The sequence below is a fragment of the Canis lupus genome, chromosome 15, assembly GCF_011100685.1.
Source record: "Canis lupus familiaris isolate Mischka breed German Shepherd chromosome 15, alternate assembly UU_Cfam_GSD_1.0, whole genome shotgun sequence".
In the NCBI taxonomy this organism is placed as follows: Eukaryota; Metazoa; Chordata; class Mammalia; order Carnivora; family Canidae; genus Canis; species Canis lupus.
In genome coordinates this window covers 5219233-5229591 of record NC_049236.1, presented here as the reverse complement: position 1 = coordinate 5229591, position 10359 = coordinate 5219233, and the positions used below count along the sequence as shown (strand labels likewise).

The 10359-nt window shown below is 57.9% G+C and overlaps 1 long non-coding RNA gene across 1 annotated transcript; it reads right to left on the bottom strand.

Annotated features, from left to right (window-relative positions):
- Window positions 1-1400: 1400 nt before the first annotated feature.
- Window positions 1401-4224, bottom strand: LOC102152983. Its single transcript, XR_005369896.1, has 3 exons — window positions 3816-4224; window positions 2074-2275; window positions 1401-1797 (listed from the first exon to the last, which is right to left on the bottom strand). It is a non-coding gene; the product is annotated as an uncharacterized LOC102152983 (long non-coding RNA).
- Between the last annotated feature and the right edge of the window lie 6135 nt (window positions 4225-10359).

The window sequence follows — 10359 nt, the reverse complement described above, 5'->3', positions numbered from 1 at the left end:
TCCCTCTCCCTCTCCCTCTCCCTCTCCCTCTCTCTCTCTCTCTCTCTCTCTCTCTGGCTTTCCATGATGAAGCAAGCTGGGAAGGCCCATATGGGAAGAAAACAAAGGACAGCTTCCAACCAAACACCGGTGCTGAAATGCAACCCTCAGTTTGACAGTCCTTGTGGAACTGAACCCTGCCAACACCCCGTGCATACATTAGGAAGTGGATCCTTCCCCAGCACAGCCTTCAGATGAAACCACAGCCCGGTGACAACCTGACTGTAAGACACCCCGAGTGGAGGACCCAGCTCAGCCTCGCCTGGCTTCCTGGTGCACAAAAACCTCAAGATAATGAATGTAAATGGTTTTCAGCTGCTAAATTGGGGGGTAGGGTTATGCAGCCGTAGGCAACTAATAACACTATTATTCCTATGGTATAGATGAGGAAACTGAGGCTCAGAGCAAACACCAAGCTTGCCTAGGGCCACACAGGGAGTCAGTGGATGAGGCCAGCTTAGAACCAAAGTCTATCTGACCTTGATGTCCACATTCTTGCCCACCATGCACCCCTGCCTCCTCTCTGGGGCCTGACCCTCCAAAGCTAATTGGCCTTCCCGTCACACGTCATGAGGCTCTGCATCGGCCTTTATGTACCCGTCCTTGGCCCTCCTATTCAGGGATGTGGCTCTATTGGGTTTTGAGGTTTCAGTCACTTCTGGGTGAGAAGCAGTTGAGGCACATTTGATCCCATGACTGCTGGCGCCACCTTGGATGTGCACACTGACTTTGTCCCTGCTTGGAGAAGGTGATGGTGTGCAAGACAGTGGCAAAGAAGCAGAGGGGAGGGAAGTGATGGCAAGGAGGTGGGAGAGTCAACGGCCACGTCCTTTGTAAAGCGCCCCTGTCACTTTCCTCGGCACCCCCAGCCCCCATTCCTGAGCACTGTACTCACACCACCCACCTTCTGGGTCTAGGTAGCTTTGCCAGAAGCATCTTGGCTGTACACATTTTTGCTGTATTTTTCATCACATAACTAATCGGCCCTAAGGCAATCTTGCCATCACGTGTAAAACCACAAAAAAATAAGGAACATTGTGTCCTAACGAAGGACATAATGAAACATGAATAATGAATAATATAATTTAAGACACTCTTGTAGGGGTGTTTGCAAGGTCCACTCAATTAGACGTCCGACTCTTGATTTCAGCTCAGGTCATGATCTCAGGGCGGTGAGAACGAGCCCCAAATGGGGCTCCGTGCTGGGTGCAGAGTCTGCTTATGATTCTCTCTCTCTCTCTTTTTTTTTGTTTTGCTTACGATTCTCTATCTCCCTCTGACAACACCCCCTCAACTGCTCCCTCTCTCTCTCTCTCTATCTCTCACTCATTCTCTCTCTCTTCCTAAAATAAATAAATAAAAATTCTTAAAAGACTTTATTGCAGAATGCAAAGTATTTGAACACATTTAAGGTACATACAGATTCACAGCAATGCTGTGCCAATAACTGTTTTTATCTTGTGGCTTGTACCTTCGCACTCGTCTTCAAGTCCTTCGGCCATAGAATTCTACATTTCTCTTTGCTCGTGGATGCGCCTTCTTGTCCAGCGTCGTACTTCTTCAATCTTCACTAACATTTCTTCCTTCGTGAGTATCTGTTTCCAGAATCTAGGCTGCATGTTTGCGTCGTGACATGAAAATCGCCTCTGCTGTTGTTGGTTCTTGGCGTTGTCACTTGTCCGTTGAGAGTCTCTCCAAAGTCCTCCGGGAGATGTGATGAGTTCACACTCGGCATCACAGTCCAGACCGTGACGAGGACTAAGATTTATATAATATAAAAACGGGAGGATGGTGTCAGTGGGAGAAATGAAAACAAACTGCCAACCAGTCAATGAAACCAAACTGTCAACCAGTTATTTTGTTTTTTAGCCTTCGGGGCAAAATTGCCTTACGCCGAATTAGTTACGGGACGAAAACGCTAGCAGCAAAGACACTTAAAGCAAAAATACTGGACGCACCTCCTTCCTGACCCCACCCTCATCGGCAGCTCCTCGGGAACCCCCAAAGCCACCTCAGCCCTCGGGGCCACCTCACCTGCCCCAGGTTGCTGAAGGTCTGAGCAGGCCAGCAGCACGTTTGCCCTTGCTCACGGCTCTTCCCCAGAGCAGATAGACCCACGGGCATCCCCAGTGGTCCAGAGCCAGGGAGCCGCCGTCAGCCAGACTTGCTTCCAATCCCTTCCCAACCATTCCTGTTCTGTGTGCCCCCAAGTCCTCTTGGGCCTCAGTTTGTTCATCTGCAAAATGGAAATAATAATAACAATCATAAAGTGCTTACTCTAGGACCTGGCATGGGTTCAACACTCAACAAGGGTACTAACCCTATTATAATTATGATTTCCTTATTTGTAAAACTGGGAGAGTTCTGTATTTCATGGAACTAACTACTCGTCGGCGTGAAACGTGCCCCTGTTGCATAGACCACTGAGAGGGACACACGCTCTCCGATGTAACCCCACCAACCCGAACATGTTTCCCACGTCTAAGACTGTATCTTAGCGACGCCTGGGGGGCTCAGTGGTTGAGTGTCTGCCTTCTGCTCAGGGTGTGATCCCAGAGCCCCAGGATCGAGTCCCACATCAATCTCTCTGCAGGGAGCCTGCTTTTCCTCCCTCTGCCTGTGTCTCTGCCTGTGTGTCTCTCATGAATAAATAAATAAAATTTTTTAAAAAGTCTATATCTTAGAATCAATGAATCAATGCGCTACAGAACGAGTGTCCACCTCGCAGAGCTGGTGTGGGATTGAATGGGGCAACTCCACGGCGCTCAATAAATGTTTATGGAGTGGATGGAGGCTGGACTCCCGTCCAGTGCTCTTCCCACGCGGCAGCCACTGCCCACGCTGCTCACGCTGAAGCTCACGCCAAAGCACCCACAGGGTAGCAGGACAGACGGACACAGAGGGGCCCTCCATGAGCCTACGCATTGCACAATCACTCGGCTCCAAGACCACCCCAGGGTGCCTCCTCTTCCACAGCGGTCTGAGCACGCCTCCTGAGATTGCCCCTCTTTGCCTCAGTTTCCTTCCATGGAGAATGGGGCTGAGGACTCCTCCTTCTCGAGACCACCATGAGAAGCCCTCAAGACGATGTCCATGCTCCGATGTGAGGGGCTTGTCTTACCAGAACGAGGTCCCCTAGACCTCTCTGCTACCCACCCGACCTCCTCCCAAGCCGGAGAAAGGTCAGCAACTTGTCCCTCCTGTCCGGTCCAGACGACCCCCCCCCAAAGCCAGTGTCTGCTGGGGCTCCGAGCCAGGAAAGGGGGCATCAGCTAGAGGTCTCGCCCAAAAGGCCACCTGAGGCTAGAATGGCACTGGCCCCTCTTGATGCTGCTTCCTTGGGAAGTTCTTCCCAGAATCTGCCTTCTGGCCCATCAGTAGCAGGAGCCCAGACTGCAGGCTGAGCAAGCCTAGTGAGTAAAAGCCGCTGGAGCATCCTCCAGGCAGGCCCTCGCTCAGGGCCAGGGGGGCCGGAGGGGGTCTGGGGGAGGGGAGAGATACCTGGCAGCCCAGGCTATACAGCCCTGTATCCCTAGGGCAGGACAAGCACTTCCGAAACTCAATAACTTGTCCAATTTTCCAAAATATGAGCTCAGGCTTCTCTGAATCCTGGTCTGTCTCCTAGGTGCCTGTTTCGGAGCGTCTGTCCCTCCCCGGCTACCTCCTGCTGTGGTGGCCTGAATGAGACCACTCTGCGCAGAGCCACTGAGGCAGAGTGAGCCCAGGCACCCCGCCCCCACCGCCACCCCACCCGCTGCGCAGAGACTCTGGCTCACCTAGGACCAGCTCGCAGCAGCTGCTTGGAAATAACAGTCCCCCTCTCTCCGTGATGATGAGCTCCTTATCTCTCTGTGCAAATTAGGAGCACTTCATGGTAATCCAGCCCCGCTCCCGCCTCAGCAGACTCTCCGAAATAAAAAAGCTGGAACTGAGTCATCAAACATTGAAGCTCCCCCACCGCCCCATCCCCCCAGTAGTCAGGCCTGTGAGGAGGGAGTGAGGCTCCAGGTCCGCCCCAGCCTGGGCCCTTCCCTGGGACACCCGGGTGTGTCCAAGAGTCCGTGTGCAGCCTCCCCGCGGGTCCTGGAGGGCCCCCCCCTCCCTGAACCAGCTCACACCCTGCAGAAGGCACCAATAATAATAACCACCATTTGCAGAGACATCAGGAGCAGCCAAGCCAGGCCTTGGGCCAAGTGCTCTGCAGGAGTTAGTGACCTCCCGGAAGCCTCAGGACAGCCCAATGAGTGGGGGTCTTAGCCCCATTTTTCAGATGGAGGCCAGTGGGTTAAGGTGCTGTGGCCGAGGTTGCGACCCCCGCAAGCGGCAGCCAAGAACCGCAGCTCCCCTGCCGCCTGCGCCCCCGCCACACATCCCTGGGGACAGTCAGGGCGCTGCGTCAGGGCCGCTGTCCACACACATTTGCAGAATTCGCCCACTCACACCCTCATGTGTCCAGGACTCGAAGCTAGATTTTTTTTTTCTCCCTCAAATGGACCCAAAAGGAATGTGAGATGGGCTGCGAACCAGGCGCCCAGGCTATAAAAGCGGAAAATCAATTTGTAAGGGAGGGAGCCGCGATCTCCCGGAGGGGCCTGGGAGGGCCAGCCAGCTGAGCAAGCCAGGCACCTGCCACCAACGCCCAGGGGCACCCCCGGGTGCCCGCGTGTGCTGCCCCCTGCGCCGGGGGGCAGGCCCCACGCAGCCCTGCACCCCTGCACCATTTCCAGATTGCGGTTGCCAACAGGTACCCGCTCCCACTTCCTGCTCCCCAGCGGCGGCCCCCTTGCAGGCACTGAATTCCAAATGCAGCAAAAAATAAATATTTTAAGGCTCTGTGGCCTGAGTCACCCAGAGTCTGGTGGCAGCTAATGCTTTGCAGCTGGCCCTGCCCACGGGCCTGCTTAGCATGCAATTAAGATGCAAAATAACATCCCTCAAAAGCTCCCCTCCGGGCCTCTCTGCTTCTCCCTTCAAGGCCCTCCTGGATTAAGAAGATTCTGGAACAGTGGGGATGCACTTCTCTCACCAACCTTATTGGAACAAGCCCCCCCCCCCCCCCCCCCCCCCCCCCCCGCCCCGCTGGGTTTATGGGCTTGGCTCAGAGCCCTGCCCTGTGGCCCTCACCGCCCCCCCCTCGCCAGCTCCCTGCAGACATCCCCCAGGCCACAGCACACTCGGTCTGGTCCAGAAATTCAGAATCCTTCACTGATGCCCCGTGGGCCTTGTTTGTAACCCAACCGGCCACGGAGACCTCCGCACCAGACCACCTGCCTGGCACCTCTTGAATCTGATCTCTCCCTTTGCTCATCCTCTCCAAGCATGTGGGCCCGCTGTCAAGCCCCCCAAACAAGCCAAACTCGTTCCTGCCTCAAGGCCTTTGCACTTGCTGTTCCTCGTTCTCGTGACCTGTCTGTGCCTGGCTCCTATTCAACCTTAAATATCACGTTTTCAGAGAAACCTACTGGGGCGCCTGGGTGGCTCAGGGGGTAAGCGTCTGTCTTCAGCTCAGGGGATGACCCCGGGGTCCCAGGATCAAGTCCCGCATTGGGCTCCCTGCATAGAGCCTGCTTCTCCCTCTGCCTGGGTCTCTGCCTCTCTCTGTGTGTCTCTCATGAATAAATAAAATCTTAAAAAAAAAAAAAACCTTCTTCGAGCACCCCATGTAATGAGAGGCACTGGCGAGGAACCGGGCACAACACCAGGCACTTTATAACCACCTAAGGGTCAGCAAGTGGAGGCATGGAGCTCATCAAGGACCACACAGGGAGGGGGAGGGTGCGAGCCCAGGTAGCCCAGCGACGCCGTTCCTGACCGAAGTGGCTTCCTTCCTCCCTGTCCCCCCCTGGCTGCCCCCTTCTATCTTTATTCAGTTATCTTGTCTGTCACCCCAGTTGAATGTCATTAGTTCCCGACTATGGAAGCTTCTTCTATCTTACTCTGTCCCATGTCCCCGGCGCTCACAGCAGTGCCTGGCCGGGGCAGGTGCTCAATACAGACGTCCTGGGTGGATGGATGGATGGATGCATGCATGCATGCATGAATGAATGAAGTGTTCTGATTGACTCCACCTCCTCCTGCCCTTTTTCCTATAGGGCTTTGAGTCAGACAAATGACCCACGCAAGGAGCACCTCGTCCCCTGCATATGGCACATGCGGGGTTTGCAAGGCCCAGGGGCTGAAGTGGCTCCTCAGGGAAAAGGTGGGTCAGCATCCGCATCAGGCTCCCTGATGTAGACTGTGTCCTGCAGTAGCTGGTTCCCGAAATACAAGAGAGACAAGGAAGCAAGTGGGTTTGAGGGCAGGGGGAGTGGGGGTCCCGGAACCACGCCGGGGTGGAGGGAAAGAGGGGGACCAAACTACGGAGGGAGCGCCAAGCCCGCCGGAGAGAACACACCAGTGGGCCAGCCAACAAGGCAACTGCTCAGGTCTCGGAGTTGGGAGATGGTCAGGAGGGAGGAAGCAGTCCCCGCTCAAGCCTCAGGACTGCCGTGTAGCACAACTGCCACCCAGCAGGACAGTTCTATGATGGGAGCCGGTGTGACGGCGAAGCTCTGGCGTCCCTAGGTGACCACAAGGCACACAGGGGCCTGCAGGATGAGGCAGCTGTTGAAGAAATTTAATTAATCTTTTGGCTTCGTCAATGGAAGTATGATTTATAGGTGAAGGGAGGTGATTGGCTGCCCGCACCTGCTCCGGCCGGGCCTCCCTGCAGCCTTGCACACCCACACATTAGGAAGACCTTACAACTTTTGGATGTCCAAGGAAACAGCCCCAGGCCTGCTGGAGGAACCAGGGCCAAGCTGCTAAGGGGGGGGAGTAATCCAGAAGACCTCGACTTCTGTTTGTCATCCCTGAAGCCTGCCTGGAGACAGAGCCCACCTTGGTGAGGGGAGGAGGGTTTGAGTTCCAGGGTCTGCCCGGAGAAGGAATCTTGCCCTCTGGGTGGTGACAATCTTATCCTTAGGGGGAGGGATGGGGATGGGGTGACACCATGGCGGGAGGGTGCAGATGGCTAAGGGTCAGCCTGGAGGCAGGAGCTTTGCAGCACAGAGCGTGTCCCCGCATCGTATGGCCCAGGAGCTTGTTGGAAATGGAGACCCTCAGCCCCCAGACCTGCAATTCAGAATGTACATTTTAAGAAGAGCCTCAGTGAGCAGCAGTGGGCGGGAGGGTCGGAGGAGGAATCGAGGCCTGACGAGAGTGGAAGGCCCCTGTGGCCTGCACAGAGCGGCGTGGGGAGGAGCCTGGGTGCTGACCTGCTGCCTGTGGGGGGCCTGTGGGGGCCTGTGGGGCGCTGGGCGCTGGGGGGACTACCAGGAGAGGCTTTGAAATCATGGGAATAAGGGCGAGCTGCTCAAGGTCACAGAGCAAGGACTACACAGGAACAGAACTCCAGGTGCCTGGCCCCTGCTCACCTGCGCGTGCTGTGCGTGTGCGTGAGTGTGAGAGCGCGCGCTGTGTATAGAGGATGGCACGTGAGGACCTGGGGTGACTGGTGAGCGCCAGGGGCACGAATGCATGCGCCTGTGTGATCGTGCGCATCTGACTTGTGACATCCGTGCTCGTGTGTGTGTGTGTGTGTGTGTGTGTGTGTGTGTGTGTGTGTGTGAGTTATGGGGGGGGGATGGGGCGCTGCAGGGGGTAGCGGAGGGCCAGCCGTCCTGAGCAACACCCCGCCGAGCACCACCCGCAGCAGCAGTCCTCCGGGCCCCGGGCTGGGCTGGCTGCCCCGGCTGCCTCTGGGGAGGCGGCATGTCCTCTAGGGCTTCAGGGGGGCCGGGGCACCCAGGTTGCTCTTCTTGACTCACTGCCTCTGGCACTTCACGGGCTACCTCTGTCCCCTGCCTTCCGCTCCCACGTGCAAGTGGCAGGAGACAGGACAAGGCCAGGAGCCGCTGTGGCCGTCCCCTCCACCCCATCAGCCCTGCCACCGGGGAGGGGAGGGCTCTCTGGCAAAACGGACCAGAGTCCGAGCCCCACTGCTCGTGCCGGACAACCCCCAGCGCCCCTGCCCTTTGGCCTCTACTCATAGTCCTGACCCAGCCCGGGCCTCGTGTGCCTGGCCTCTGACTCGGTTTATCCGAAATATCCCCTCTCCCCTCCCTCACCTTGCCCCGCAGCAGCCACCCAGGCTCGGGCTCCAGACCAGAGCTCCCCTGTGCCCCCCACATGAGCTTCACCAGGAGGACCCCTCCGTCCAAGCAGATGCCCTGTGCTGGGCTTTCAGCCAACCTCTGGGACTGAGGGGGGGTGGGGGGCTGAGGGGCCCTGGGACACCCACAGCTTCCTCTCTCTAGGGTATGGACCCTGGATCCCAGGAGGTCAGCCCTGCTTCTGACCGCAGGCAAGGCACTCACCCTCTGCACCCTCAGTTTCCTCATCTGAAAAATGGGCGCATGATACCAAGGTCCAGGGACACTGTGACAGTGGGTCAGTGGGGTCCTCCCTGATGCCACCAGTGGTGAGCATGGCCCGAGGGTCAGGACGGGTCACAAGTGAGTGATGTAATCCTGGAAATGCCCAGTGGTGCTGGAGACTTGGCCCTCATGGGGCCCTCAGGCTCCAAGGAGCGTGAACAGGAGTCCAGGGATGGAGCCCGCGGATCTGGGACACCGGAGCCCCGGCCCCAAAAAGACGCAGGGCAGGAGCCTCAGACCCCGCCAGCTCCTTGCACAGAGTGGGGGGCAGCCGCTGGCATTAGAGGGAAGAAGCCAGAGGGGCGAGTTCAGGGGCAGGATCTAGGTGCCTTGCACAGCTGGGGCCCCAGGATTGTCAGCACGGGGTGGGCAGGCTGGCAGGGGCCCTGGAGGAAGGGGGTGCGGAGCTCAAAGAGGCTCTGGGCCTCATGGGGAGCCTGACTTGCCTGTCCTGAGCCGCCCTGGCCCCATCTGGCAAGCAGGGTCCCAACCCAGCCAGAAGGGCCCCTGGGGGGACAAAAGGCCGCGATGAGCAGCAGGAGCCTTGCAAGTGCCCCGGTGCTCCGCGCGTGCCAAGGCCCCACAGACACACAGCCTTCATCCCTTTTGCACAGCGCACGTCGCAGCTCCCTAGTAAGCACTTACTGTATGAGGAGGAGAAGAAGGGTTGACCCTGAAGCCCAACAGCCCAGGCTGAGTTGTCAGCCCTGGCCCATCTTAGGGCAAGCTGCGCGCCCTCCCAGGGCCTCGGGGGAGAGCAGAGGGCACCACTGGGCTCTGCAGGGGATCAAAGGGGCCGGAAAGAGTTCCACGGATGGGAGATGGCTCCTGCTGCTGTCGAGGCTGGCAGGGCCCAGCTCCCCGAGCACGCACATGTGCACGGACGTGCCCAAGGCTGCACACGCCCCCACCGGCCGGGAGCCCCAGAAAAGCAGGGCTGTGAGCCGCCTGGTCTGTCCAGGCGGTGCCTCATCCACAGCTCTTTCCCAATAAACGCCTGTTGGTGCAAGACAAGTAAATATTTGAGTTCAGTAGCTCGGAGGGTTCAGGGGCACTGTGGCCTCCTGTGCCTCCTGGAAGCTCTGGCTCCTGACGATCCTGCTTCTGCTTCTCCTGCTCCTCCTGCTTCCCCGCCCTTCCCAGCCTCTTCCAGCCTCTACTGGGTCCTACAGGCAAGCAGGGGCCAGCGTCGGCATAAGCAGAGTCTCGACTTCCTTCTTCCTGGGTGTGTGACCCTGAGCCACTTCTTTCTGCGCCCGTCTGGGTCTGTTCCTTCGTCTGTCCGCTGATGGTAACAGCCCCTCGGTGGCCAGCACGGCGGCTGTCCCCAGGGATGTGGCTCTTCTGGGCCCCAACCCCACTAGCCTTCACCCCTTGCTGACTCAGATCCGACCACAGCCCCTCCCGAGGCCATTTCCCCACCATGGAGCCTGGAAAGGTCGAGGCCACGATCCACAGCTTTCACACCAACTCCTGGCCCCCGTGGCTGTCGCTTCCCTCTAAACAGAGCCTCCCAAGCATCCTTGAGGACAAAGGCTGTGGCCCTTGCCTCCAGTCTCTTCCCAGACCCCCTCATCCTTCTCTGAGCATCTAAATGGCTGGTCTGAGAAGGCCCAGCTTCCCCAACCCCTCTGGGGCCCGCGGAGGGTCCCGATCCCCACGCGCGGGTGCCTGTGGCATGAGCACGTGTCAGGTTCACCTAAGTGTATGCACGTGGGAACTCGCTTGCACAGACTGGTCCGTGAGCACCGGGGCAAGGACAAATGTTCGCCCACATCCGTGTGGCTCTACACGCACGCAGGTTTGTCAGAGGCGCACACGCTCGAAGCGTTGACTGGAATGGGTGCCCCTGCCCCTGCCCCAGCACAGGACTGAGTGACCCCGGGAAACCACTATCAGGGAG